Here is a 13,671-nt window from a genome sequence, read left to right on the forward strand (position 1 = left end):
GAATTATCGTGTGATGGGAATGAGATTCATAGATCTCTATGGGAGATTGTGTGTGTTTTCGAGTCACTTCTTATCCGGGAGGAGTTAATGCAGGAAACACATTGATCTGGATTTGTAATATATTCGGTTGACACCTGATGTATGGAGATTTGGAGCATTCTTATTGGTGGATTGACCTGAAGAAAGACATCGCGGATTTTGTAGCTTGATGTCTATTATGTCAGTAAGTGGAGGCGGAACATCAGAGATTAGTAGGATTGCCTCCGTTGATTTGGATACTGGAGTGGAGTGGGAGTATGTTATGATGGATCTTGTTGTGGGATTACCCAAGACTCGGAGGGGATATGATGGTTTGGGTAATCATGGCTGGGTGATGACTTGCTTTCTAGCTATGGATTTGTAGGATAGATTCTTTTGGATTGAGTAGTAGGATTATACTCTAGAGGGAGTATCGGACTGGATGATGTATCTCTGAGTATTGTTTTGGATGGAGATCAATGATTTCATGTCATGGTTTTGATTATGGTTACAGCAGATTTTGGATTTGGAGTTTCACTTTGGTATAGATTTTCATCTCAGACTGATGGATAGTTTGAGCGCTCTATACAGGTGTTAGAGGATTTATTGATAGTGGATTTTGGATTTTAGAGGTAGTTGATTTATCCGCAGTGGGTTAGATAGTAATGTGGAAGTAGCGGAAGCAGGGTGAGCTCATGACTCACAGAGCTATCCTTTAGGGTTGGAGGTTGGTTCATGATATTTGGATGGAGTGGTATATGAGGATGTTGATTGGTAGTTACCTTGGAGGAGGGTCCCTGAGTTGACCAGTAAATTTGGGGACCAAATTTTTATTAGTGGGGGAGAATGTAAGATACCGAAAAATTAAATAATAAATGTTATTGGACGAAAAATCGTATTGGATTTTTTTGGAATTTTTAGAAATTTTTTGGGATTTAAATGGAGTCCGTATGGCCCGTTTTGAGGGGATGGATTCGAGGTACAGTGAAGGTCTGTTTGGAATACCCAAATTAAGTGGGAGTTGATTGAGGAGTGAACTTAGAGTTTGATTAAGTTAACCCTAAGTATTAAATTGACCTTAAATCCCTAATTGCTTTTCCTTTCTTTCCCGATCCAATTCTTTTCCCCTTTGCACGCGTCTCCCTTCCTCCCGAGTTCTGCTCGTGGTTCCCTCTCGGACGATCGCCGGCCCAACGGAGTAGCGCCCCCCCTACGCAACGATCGACCCTCGGTAGCACCTCATCTCCTTCACTGATCGAGCTCGCTTAGAGGTTGTTCTTCCTCCCGAGTTGACGCATCCGCCCGAGCAATCCCTCGTTGGAGGGAAGGAAGATCTGAACCCTAGCCGTCGACCTTTTCTCCGACCACACGGCGACACCATATCACCGTGAGCACCAGCGACGGTGCTCTTTCGCCTCCGGCCAACCGTCGCCGTCCCTTTCCCGCGCCTGATCGCCGACCACCAGAGCTTGACCTTTAATTGCCAACCTAGCTTCAAGATTGATGCTAGGCCTGATCCCGGTTCTGATGTGAAGTGCCCGACCAAGCTGTATTGATCCAGCAATGTGACCAAAAGGTGAGCTTTGATCTTGTGCTTAACAGGTGTTCGACAAAATGTCTTAAGAGTCTTGTCTCCTCTGTTTGTGCCAGATTAGTTGTGAATTGGTGGGGAAGCTCCATTTCTTTCTCCACAACAACTTCAGATTTCTTCATCAAAGGATGTGGATCTGTCTTAGGTTAAGGTAAGACATATGTTATTAATTTTTCAGAGGTTGGATTTCATTTCTGGTTTTTAGGAGATTATGAGTGTGGTGTTGTTTATTGGATTCTAGCAGATACAGTGCTGTATGGTTTCTTCTTGGATTGATGTTCTTGGAAGAATGGTCGTGTAGGTATTCTGTGGTAGCTCCCGGATAGTGGATGGCTGGATGTTAGCTACTGGATTGCTGCCCTACGTCAAGGTAAATGCCTTACAGTGATGTATTGCTGGGTTACTCATTTGTAGGTTGCTAAATTAAGTTTTTCTAATGGGTTGTAGGGTTTTGTGCTTGCTTAGTTTATGAGTGGTGTGATGTGGGTTGGTTGATATTTTGGATTAAGGATTAAGGTTTTGCCTCTAGTGGTAAGTATTGTTTTGGTTGATATAGATTATTATGTGATCATTTTTAGGAGCATTGGATTAGTTGTTGATTGGATTATCAGATGAGGTAGGTTGATGATTGGGTTGTTTGGTTGATGTGGATTTATGATGGTGATTTGAGCTTATGATAGGTTTTATGGTTGATATCATTATGTGGTGGGTTGGTAATTAAGAGAATAGATTTATTATTGAATTAAATGTGTTGTTTTGGGGGAGTTTTGGAGGTGTATCATCTATGACCTAATCTAATTAGGTTATATTATGATTAAGGTTAGTTGGAGGATTAATCCATAATCATGTTTGATTAGGGTTATCCTAATTGGGTGGGGGAAAGTTGTTTAGTTATTTACTTCATATGTAACTGGCTAAATACATTATATGATTGCAGGACTTTGGTTTGAGACGAGTGTCGCGACATGGGATTTCCGGATCACGATCGACAGATTTAATGCGGGTATTTCTTCCTTTGCCTCTATGTAGATTTTCTTTGAGCTTAGTGCATGGTTGTTATTTGACGGATTAGGTTACTTTACCCTATATCGTGTTCAGTTGCTGTTTTTCCTGCTTGTTTCTTTTGCTTGAGCTTAGAGATGATCTATTTAATTCATATACAGTCTCCACTCTTGATATCTACTCTGTTGTGATTACACGTGTAGAGTATGGCTTATAGGGATTGTCGGGTTGTTGGTATTCCCATGCTGATTGGGTATATGATGTGGACTGTACATAGATGGGTATGTGTTATAGGAGTCATCTAGTTGACCGTGCATTTACATGTGGTGTGTACATACGTATTTGTCATGTACTTTTGGAGGAGTTGTGTTGATTGTATGTTTAGAGTATATACACATGTCTGTTGTATTGTTAGTGGAGGATACATGTTGATTATACTTATCTTTTGTGTACATGTGTCTGGTGGGATTATTGGAGATTCTTGGTTGATTATACATGTGTAGTGTGTACATATGTTTGGTGAGATACGTGGAGGTATCATGACGATTATACTCATGTTGGAGGTATTTATGAGGTTTGGGGTATTGCATGAATGATGATTATATATATATATATCATGTTCATCATTCATTGCATCTGATGACCATTGTCTCCCTTGTGGTGAGAGAGTCGTCAGTTGGTTTGGTTTAACACCGCACACTCGGCCACTCATGGGTAGTGGTAGTTGGAGCAGTTGCTGCTAGTCCTGTCGTGCCACCCGGTCACGAGGTTTAGTGAGATTCGGCGTTGTGAGCAGTCAGGGACCCTGATGCTATGTAGTTGATAGCTACTAGCGGACTGTCCGCCTCGACCACTATATAGTGGGCTGGAGGGTAGTACAGTCGTCACAGACCCAAGCCTCTCGGCCATACAGGGGTCGTGGTGTTCGGAGAGGTGGCGGGGGTGACCATGGAGCATGCATGCAGTTTTGCATATGATGCACGGTGCATCTGGGGGTTATATTTGCATACATGCCTAGTAGATACTAGTTGCATGTGATTGTCGTTGTTGCACTTGATTGAGATATGGTTGTTGCATTTGTTTGCCATGCTGCATACATGTCATTTATTTTACATGTATATGCAGTCGTATTTATATTACACAGGTGTCAGGGGTATATCTGTTGCAGATCCGGTGAGTTTACTGATCATTGTACCATGTGTGGATTCCAGATTGGGTATGTATCTGTCATTATGTTAGTTGTGGTTCGTACAGTTTATGTCAGGTTCTTATGTCAGGTATGTTCAGATGCATTGATTATGATAGTATGATCATGTTCTTATTCCCTACTGAGACTGTATACTTGTGATCTCCATGTTTGTTTATTGACCATGCACTATCTTGTCTATTACCCGCTGAGTTACCTATACTCACCACCGCATGTGTACATTTATGTTTTCAGGTAGATGGTTGGAGTGTCGCTCGGAGTATCCTGTCTGCCGGGTCCTACGTCACATCCGAAGACTGTGTTCATTTTCTATTGTATATTCTTTTCTTATTCGTGGCATTGTATTTGTGTTTAGCCATGTGTCTATCTTATTCTTTTGGTGTTGTATTTGTGTTTAAGCCGTGCCGGCATGCATTGTATCTATTTGTCTTGTGTGGGCTTTCCATTTTCGTTTTTCCGCTGTGTTGGTTTTTGGTACAGCCGTGTGGGCTGTTTTATATATAACTGCGTGGTTGTGATTGTTTCATTCCAGCCGTGTGGGCTGTTATTATAACTGCGTGGTTGTGTATATAAATATTCCAGCCGCATGTGGTTGATGTATTTTGTTTGTAGTGATGCTTCAGATTGTCAGCCGTACAGAGGAGATGCTGTCGGATTTTTGTCTGGCAGAGACTCCTTTGGGGCGTGACATCTTCTTCTCTTCTCTTCCTCCTTTGTGGCCGGCGGCATCAACACAAGAGAAATCCATGGTGGCCGGTTCTAGCTAGGAGAAGAAGGAGAGAAAGGAGTTTTTGTTTCTAGCATCCCTTGGAACTTAGTGGTGGTGGCCGGACCTCTACTTCTCTTGGAGAATTATGGTGGCCGAATCTTTCTTGGAGAAGAAGGTGGCTTAGGTGGATTCTCATCGCGGTAGATCATTACCCACACAACGTCCGGGATAAGAAGAGAAATACGGTAGAAGATCAAGAGGTTATTTGCTTACAAAGAAAGGTATAACTAGTAATTGTTTTCCGCATTATACTAGTTTTCTTTGTATAGTTATTTTTGGAAATACCAAACACAAGAGGCATATGATTCTAGAGTTTTCGGATTTGTTTCGAAGTTGTGTTTCTTTTCTTTTCTTTTTCGAATTTGTGATTTGATTGTTCTTTTTGGTTAAACCTAGAGTTATTTAAGAGAATTAAATATTAGCTTTCCTTAAAAGGCTTTGTCTAGGCGGTGGTGGTTGCTCCCATATCCAAGAAGGTAATGTGCCTCGCCATGCAGTCCTGGAAGCCAATTTTGGAAATTAATATTTAATAGAATTAATAACATAGGTGGATTTGAATCAATAGTGTTAAGTTTCGCTTGCGATTCAAATCTAAACCATCAAGAACAGATAAGTTAAATTTGGAATCAATGATGTTAAGTTCCGTCTACGATTCCTAATTTAACTTCTAAAGAACACAATAGGTTATTGAAGGAAAGGTTTGACACTTGTACAAAATTTTTGTACAGTGGAACCGGTACGATTTTCCTAGGACTAACCAACAATTGGTATCAGAGATAGGATTTGCCTCTGTGTGTTTGGTTTTCAAATAGATTATGCACATGTCATACATAATTTAGACAGGATAATAGTAGGATGTGCTAACTCTTCGGTTGCAGGCTCCAACTATTATGGCATATAGATATTATGTGTGATTGGACCCTTGGACATGTCAAGGGCATTATTTTGTGTACATGATTATATGTATCAAATACAGCAGGAGCTGTGTTATTTTTAGAATTTTATTTTTGTTCGATCTAGAATACATGTACATTCCTTTAAGGAATATAGGATCGATGTATGTAAAATTCTATATTTGTCGCGGATCGTATCCTTGCGAGGCATGGTGCTATCGGAGGACCAGAGGCGTAGCAGAATAAGAAGCAAGATAGATGCGACAACTCGACCCGATGGCGGTGGCTAAAGATGGCAGCAGCTAGGGTTGGACCACACGGAGGACAGTGATGAAAATGTCATAATAGTTGGAAAATTAATTTCCAAATTTATTGCTTTTATTTACTGTGTGTGTGCATATGTTATATGCTAGCATAGGTTAAAATTCCTCATTTTAAATAACTAAGTGGGAGAGAGATTAGAATATAAGTCCCACAATCTCCATTACTAGTTTGTAAGTGATGCAACTGTTGGTGCAACATCCCTCAGGTCAAGGTTGACCTGGGTGACCAAGCTGAGTCTTGGTTTGAGTTTAGATGTTTGACAATAAGAAATTCATTGAAGAAGAGTCAAGTAGGTCAAGGTTGACCGGATACATGACAGGGAAGTCCTGGTGAGTGAAGCCAGGCAGAAGGAAAACCCTAGTGAGTGAAGCTAGGTGAAAGTCCTGGTGAGAGAAACCAGGTGAAAACCCTAGTGAGTGAAGCTAGGTGAAAGTCCTGGTGAGTGAAGCTAGGCAGATTGGAAAACCCTAGTGAGTGAAGCTAGGCAGGTGAAAGTCCTGGTGAGTGAAGCTAGGCAGATTGGAAAGCCCTAGTGAGTGAAGCTAGGCAGGTGAAAGTCCTGGTGAGTGGAGCCAGGTGAAAGTCCTAGTGAGTGAAGCTAGGCAGAAGGAAATCCTGGTGAGTGAAGCCAGGTGAAAGTCCTGGTGAGTGAAGCCAGGCAAGGGAAAATCCAGATGGATCAAGGATGATCAGACATCTGGTGGAAGTCCAAGTAGGACAAGAGAGTGACCGGATACTTGGCACGACGAGTAAAGTTCAAGTGGGTCAAAGGGATTGACCAGACACTTGGTGGGAAGTCCTAGCAGGTCAAAGGAGTGACCAGATGCTAGGCATGATGTATCAACAGGTAAGGTTGACCGGATGTTGGTTTGAGAGGCTTGGGACTTGGTTTTGGGCAAAACCAAGTGCTGGATCGATCAGTGGATCAATCCAGGAGCTGGATCGATCAGTGGATCGATCCAGGCCTTTCCTAGCGAACAGAGAGCCTCTGGATCGATTCGTGGATCGATCCAGATGTCCAAATCGATCAGTGGATCGATTGGGACGCGGCTGCTTTGCGCGATAAGCGCTGGATCGATCCGTGATGAGCACAGAGGCGCTCTGGATCGATCCGTGGATCGATCCAAAGCCTCCCCGATCGATTGGGAATATTCGAATCGATCGGGATCCGACCGTTGCGTCGTATTTGAGCTGCAGGCGTGCGTTGGCTGCAGCATCTCTTCTCCGATTCACTCCAGATTTCTCGCCAGCTCCTCCACAGCACTTACAAAGCTCAGATCGCCAGTTCTTGAAGGATCTTGGAAGTTTTCCAAGTCAAGAGGCGGATCAAAGCCAAGAAGAGAAGCTAGGGTTAGGGTTTATACTCATTGTAAGCTTGTAAGCTTGTATTTCTTGTATCCTTTCCCTCTCTTCTTGTATTGAGTCTTGTAGGGCTTCTCCGCCCTTGGTAGTTACCATAAAGGAGAGTTTTATTTAGTGGAGGGTGTGTGTGTTGGTGTGGATCCTTGGATTAGTCACCTCTTGTGAGGTGGATACCAAGTAAACCAACCGTGTTAGCGTTGTGTGATTGTTTCTTTGTATTTCCGCTGCATATTCTTGAAGAAACAAGCAACACCAAGCAACGCCGAGCACCGAGCGAACGCGACGAGCTATTCCCCCCCCCCCCCCCTCTAGCTACTTTTGGTCCTAACAAGTGGTATCAGAGCTAGGCCGCTCTTCACCGGAATCATCACCAGAAGGGTCAAGCGTAACAAGAAAAGCTAGAGGGTGAAGAAGTTGGAGCAAATTCTTCAAGTTCAAGACTTTATCAAGCTCAACTTCAAGATGCAATTCCAAGATGGACTTGGATTTGACACAAGGGTGGCTCCACCATACACTTCTACGAGTTTCGATTCTTGGAAATCAAGAATCGAAAATTTTCTTATGATGGAGATAGAGCAATGGTTTGCTCTAATGGAAGGTTTCAAGACTCCAAGAAATTCAAAGGGTAAAGTTCTCAAGAGAAGCAAGTGGAACCAAGAGCAAGTCCAGAGGTGCGAGGCCAATGAAAAAGTGACCAAGCTTTTGGTCAATTTATTGCCAAGCACCATCCTTTGCGAAATTGGAGAATTTGAAGATGCAAAGGAACTATGGAGCAAATTGGCCAAGCTTCATGAAGAGATCCCCTCCACTGTACAAGATCATGAAGAATCCGGAGAGGGTGACTCTTTGGAGCAAGATCAAGAGGAGGACTCCAAGGTTGAGAGATGCTCAACCTCCGAAGAAGAAGAAATCCAAGAAGCTTCATCCTCAAGGGAATGCAACGAAGGGAACAAGGAGGGAGCATACTCCTTGTTTCATATTCAAGATGATGAAGCCTCCACCTCTAGGATTGAGGGGGAGCAATTCTTGGTGACACCGGATCAAGAAGAAGGAGAAGCTTCTACATCCGGGTCAAGAGAAGAAGGGGAGGAAGAAGCTTCTACCTCCACAAGTCAAGAAAAATCAAATGGAGGGGAATCAAGGATCGATCAAGAGGAAGCTTCTACCTCCGGATCCAAAGGAAAAGCTGCCACCCCTACAAGCAAAGGTATAAATATTTCAATTAATAATAAAAATCATATTATATGCTTTGAATGTAGGGAACATGGGCACTACAAGAGCAAGTGTCCCAACTTGGCCAAGAAGAAGGGCCAAGTGGCACAAAAGGGCAAGGAGAAGCCCAAGGAGACCACCCCCGGGACAAAGAAGAGCAAGGAGCACATTGTGTGCTTCTTGTGTCAACAAAAAGGGCATTACCGAAGTCAATGCCCCAAGGGGAAGAAGATGGTCAAGGCTCAAGGAGGCACTAGTCAAGGGGGAGCCTCCAAGGTAAAGAAGAAGGTAACATTTATTGAGCCTACCCCTTTATGTTATGGTAAAAAGCATGATAGTTCAAATTTTTATCATTTTAATGCAATTTACCATAAGAATAGAAAGCATGAGGGCATTAAGGAAAAGCATGTGGCCCTACATGCCAAGACTACCCAACCTGAGGTTAGGAAGGTAGATAGACATTTGGGCAAAAACACTAAGGATAATAGATACAAGCCCAAGAATAAAAATGCTCATGGATCAAATGAAAAATCAAATACTAAGGACTTAGTAAGGGAAAATCAAGTCTTGAGGTCAAGACTTGATAAATTAGAAAAGACCCTAAAAAGATTGGAAAATATCCTATTAGGGCAAAATGAGCATAACTTAGGTTTAGGGGTACAAAAGCCATCCAATGACCATAGAGGTTTGGGATACAAACCCAAAGCTAAAAAGGATGTGCCTAGTTATCATAGGGTTCCATATAGTTATGGAACAAACCCTAAGTCTAGGGGTCAAGTCAAGGATACAAGGGAAGATATCCCTAGAAGTATCTTTGCAACCAAAGTGACTAAGACTTCTAAGAAGTCTAAGAAAGTCACCAACAAGGTCACAAGGGAGGCTATCCCTAGAGTTGACCTAGAAAAGGTGACCAAGGCTTCTAAGAAGCCAAACAAGGTCACTAGGAAGGTATCTAGGGAAGCTATCCCTAGTGAATACCTAGAGCATCCAAGGAGCACCAATAGGTGTTAGGTTCCTAGGAGCATTTTCTCTATCCCATAAATGGGTTAGAGAGTGTCAACTCTAAGTGAAAGGGTAGTTAACCCAATCATGAAGAAATTGACACTCAAGGAGCATTTTCAAGGTTTTTGTTAACCTTTGAAAATGAAATTGAATTATTATTTACTCCTTGAAAGAGTAAAATGTGTCTATTGGTGGAAAAATTGATTTTATCTTAAAAAGGCACAAATTAGAAAAATATAAGAAATACCAAGTTGGGACTTTGGTATTTTCTTAGTGCTACTCTTGTGGAAAAATGAAATATGCCAACATTTGAGGATATGTTTAATTATTAAGTGGCATAAACAAATCAAGAGAAATAAGAAATGTCAATTTAGGTTTTGGCATTTCTTTGAAGTAGTTAGGGCAATCTAGGTTTAATGTTTTAAATTAAAACAAGTGGTATCGTTTTAAGTTAAAACAAGTGGTATATTTTGAGTTTAGCTAAGTGATTAAGGATATTTAGATAGGTAATCTAGGTATATTTTATTTATGCTAAACATTGCCATGATTGCTTGCCCATCATATGCCATGACATCATGTCTATTTTTGAATTCATTGTTTTATTATGAAAACTCCAAAAATACCATGTCATGACATTCATACATCATGTAGTAATAGGATATTTTCTTTTGAAAATTATTTTCTTTTGATGTATGCTATAACATAATCATGCATTAAGTTTAATTCCTTGTAATTAAGGACAAATGGCATTTAACAACAATTATTGACAAGTGACATCCTAGGTGGATGTCTAATATCTCTAGAATGCCTAGATAGATATGCATGATCCCTAGATTAGGGAAAAATCAAAATCCCACATCTCACAAAGACCTATAAGATGACTTGTATGTGTTTTGTCCACAATAGATACAAGTGAGATGTTAGGATGATGAACAAAACTCAACATGTTGATTTAGTGCATTCTTTTGAGTTTTTAGGTTCATCAAAACACATAGTTATGTGTTTTCCCATCATTGGGAAAGCTAATGTACAAGTCATGTGCATTATGCCCAAGGAACATGATGGGATATTGGTTTTGAAAATGTTTTTAAAATGTTTTTGGAAAACCTTGGTGAAGGCTATCTTTTGATAGTAATCACCATTGAATAGTTAGACACAAACTTGAAGAAAAATACTAAAGTTTTTGCAAGTTTTCAAGTTTGTGTCAATCTTTGAAAATATGAAGTATTTTCATAGAAAACTATTTTTCTTTGATAGTATATGCCCTAAATATTGTCTACACGAAATCTCATGATTTTTGGATTTTTGTAGAATTTTCTAGGGATTTCTGAAGTTGACTGAAATGGAATTTCAGCAACTATCAGAGCTCCGATCGATCCATGGATCGATTGGAGTGCCCGAATCGATCCGTGGATCAATTCAGAAGGCAAGTCTCCCGCGAGCAGAAGCTCGCTGGATCGATCAGCCGATCGATCCAGGTAGTCTGAATCGATCAGTGGATCGATTCAGAAAGGTTCAATCGATTGGAACCCAACTCCAATCGATCCAAGTTGCTGATTTTGGCTGGGAAGGCTTGATTTCAGCATCTTTGAACCTCTTTGAGTCTAGGTAACCATTCCAAACCCCTAAAATACATTTGTATACATACAAAGGGTGTTTTCATGTGAAAACAAGGATGGATTGGTTAAGGAAGGCTTCATTGAAGTTTAGGTTGAGGTTTGTTTCAAATTTTGAGTATTTGAACCTCAAAACTTCTAAATTTGGGTTTCCTAAAGGTTTAGGGATTCCAAGTCATTGTTGGTGCAATGACAGAAGTCACCACCATGTCTTTAGGGGGAGGGACTCTTTAAAGACATGAAAAATTACTTTTCGTGAACCTTGGAAGGTGGTTAACCTTCTTTAAAGAAAATACTCATGTATGAGCTTTTGAACTTGAAATGGGGAGTGGATATCCTCATTATTTCAAGTGGGAACTCAAGTGGTTAGATAATGCTCAAGGTTGGGTATTTGTCTACATTGAGGGAGAAGTTAAGGATAAATGAAGGGTATGGGACCTTCATTATCGTGTTGATCACAACGAGTGATGTTGTGAACAATGATGAGTAACTCTTCAGGGGGAGAGTCGTCAACAAATGGATTTGTTGATGTGTACCCAAAATTGGGGCATGGGTTGATGTGTGCCCAAAGATGGGTTGATGTGTGCCAATAGGGGGAGAATGAAAGGACCTATGAATGGGTGTAAGTTAGGCTTTCATTACCTAGAGGGAGTGTGCCCTCGTAGGGGGAGAATGAAGAGCTTAATTTATATGTTCATTACCTAGTGGCATGAAGATTGAGGCTATAGGATTAGCCTAACTTACATGTGGTATTGTAAGTGTTATTGTGGTATTGTCAAACATCAAAAAGGGGGAGATTGTTGGTGCAACATCCCTCAAGTCAAGGTTGACCTGGGTGACCAAGCTGAGTCTTGGTTTAAGTTTAGATGTTTGACAATAATAAATTCATTGAAGAAGAGTCAAGAAGGTCAAGGTTGACCGGATACTTGACAGGGAAGTCTTGGTGAGTGAAGCCAGGCAGAAGGTAAACCCTAGTGAGTGAAGCTAGGTGAAAGTCCTGGTGAGTGAAACCAGGTGAAAACCCTAGTGAGTGAAGCTAGGTGAAAGTCCTGGTGAGTGAAGCTAGGCAGATTGGAAAGCCCTAGTGAGTGAAGCTAGGCAGGTGAATGTCCTGGTGAGTGAAGCTAGGCAGATTGGAAAGCCCTAGTGAGTGAAGCTAGGCAGGTGAAAGTCCTGGTGAGTGAAGCCAGGTGAAAGTCCTAGTGAGTGAAGCTAGGCAGAAGGAAATCCTGGTGAGTGAAGCCAGGTGAAAGTCCTGGTGAGTGAAGCCAGGCAAGGGAAAATCCAGATGGATCAAGGATGATCAGACATCTGGTGGAAGTCCAAGTAGGACAAGAGAGTGACCGGATACTTGGCACGACGAGTAAAGTCCAAGTGGGTCAAAGGGATTGACCAGACACTTGGTGGGAAGTCCTAGCAGGTCAAAGGAGTGACCAGATGCTAGGCATGATGTATCAACAGGTCAAGGTTGACCGGATGTTGGTTTGAGAGGCTTGGGACTTGGTTTTGGGCAAAAATCAAGTGCTAGATCGATCAGTGGATCGATCCAGGAGCTGGATCGATCAGTGGATCGATCCAGGCCTTTCCTAACGAACAGAGAGCCTCTGGATCGATTCGTGGATCGATCCAGATGTCCAAATCGATCAGTGGATCGATTGGGACGCGGCTGCTTTGCGCGATAAGCGCTGGATCGATCCGTGGATCGATCCAGCGTTTCCAGCAAGGCACTCTGGATCGATCCGTGGATCGATCCAAAGCCTCCCGATCGATTGGGAATATTCGAATCGATCGGGATCCGACCGTTGCGTCGTATCCTTCGGCATCTCTTCTCCGATTCACTCCAGATTTCTCGCAAGCTCCTCCACAGCACTCACAAAGCTCAGATCGCCAGTTCTTGAAGGATCTTGGAAGTTTTCCAAGTCAAGAGGCGGATCAAAGCCAAGAAGAGAAGCTAGGGTTAGGGTTTATACTCATTGTAAGCTTGTAAGCTTGTATTTCTTGTATCCTTTCCCTCTCTTCTTGTATTGAGTCTTGTAGGTCTTCTCCGCCCTTGGTAGTTACCATAAAGGAGAGTTTTATTTAGTGGAGGGTGTGTGTGTTGGTGTGGATCCTTGGATTAGTCACCTCTTGTGAGGTGGATACCAAGTAAACCAACCGTGTTAGCGTTGTGTGATTGTTTCGTTGTATTTCCGCTGCATATTCTTGAAGAAACAAGCAACGCCAAGCAACGCCGAGCACCGAGCGAACGCGACGAGCTATTCACCCCCCCCCCCCTCTAGCTACTTTTGGTCCTAACAGCAACAAGCTTGTGTATTGGCTCTGAGTGCCTCCCTCCACAACGGATGAGTTTGTTTGCAGATCACTAGATCAAACTTCCTTAATGGATGGTTATAGGAAATTATTTAGGATGTGTGTGATCTTCTCCAACTGAAGGGGCACAATTCTATTTAATGGACTTAGTATCAAAGTAATGGTATACACTTAGATGCATCTAATAGTATCCTCCCCAACGGAGTCACTGCTATTACTTGTGTGACCAAAAGGAAACCAACTATTAATTTGTCATAAAACTAGGTTGACGAGATAATAAAATTAATGGGTTAAAACCCCTCTTACAAATGATTGATTTTGTATACGTCCACACGAACGTGGCATACAAAATTAACGGTTTTTGA

Source organism: Zingiber officinale, chromosome 1A (assembly GCF_018446385.1).
Source record: "Zingiber officinale cultivar Zhangliang chromosome 1A, Zo_v1.1, whole genome shotgun sequence".
In the NCBI taxonomy this organism is placed as follows: Eukaryota; Viridiplantae; Streptophyta; class Magnoliopsida; order Zingiberales; family Zingiberaceae; genus Zingiber; species Zingiber officinale.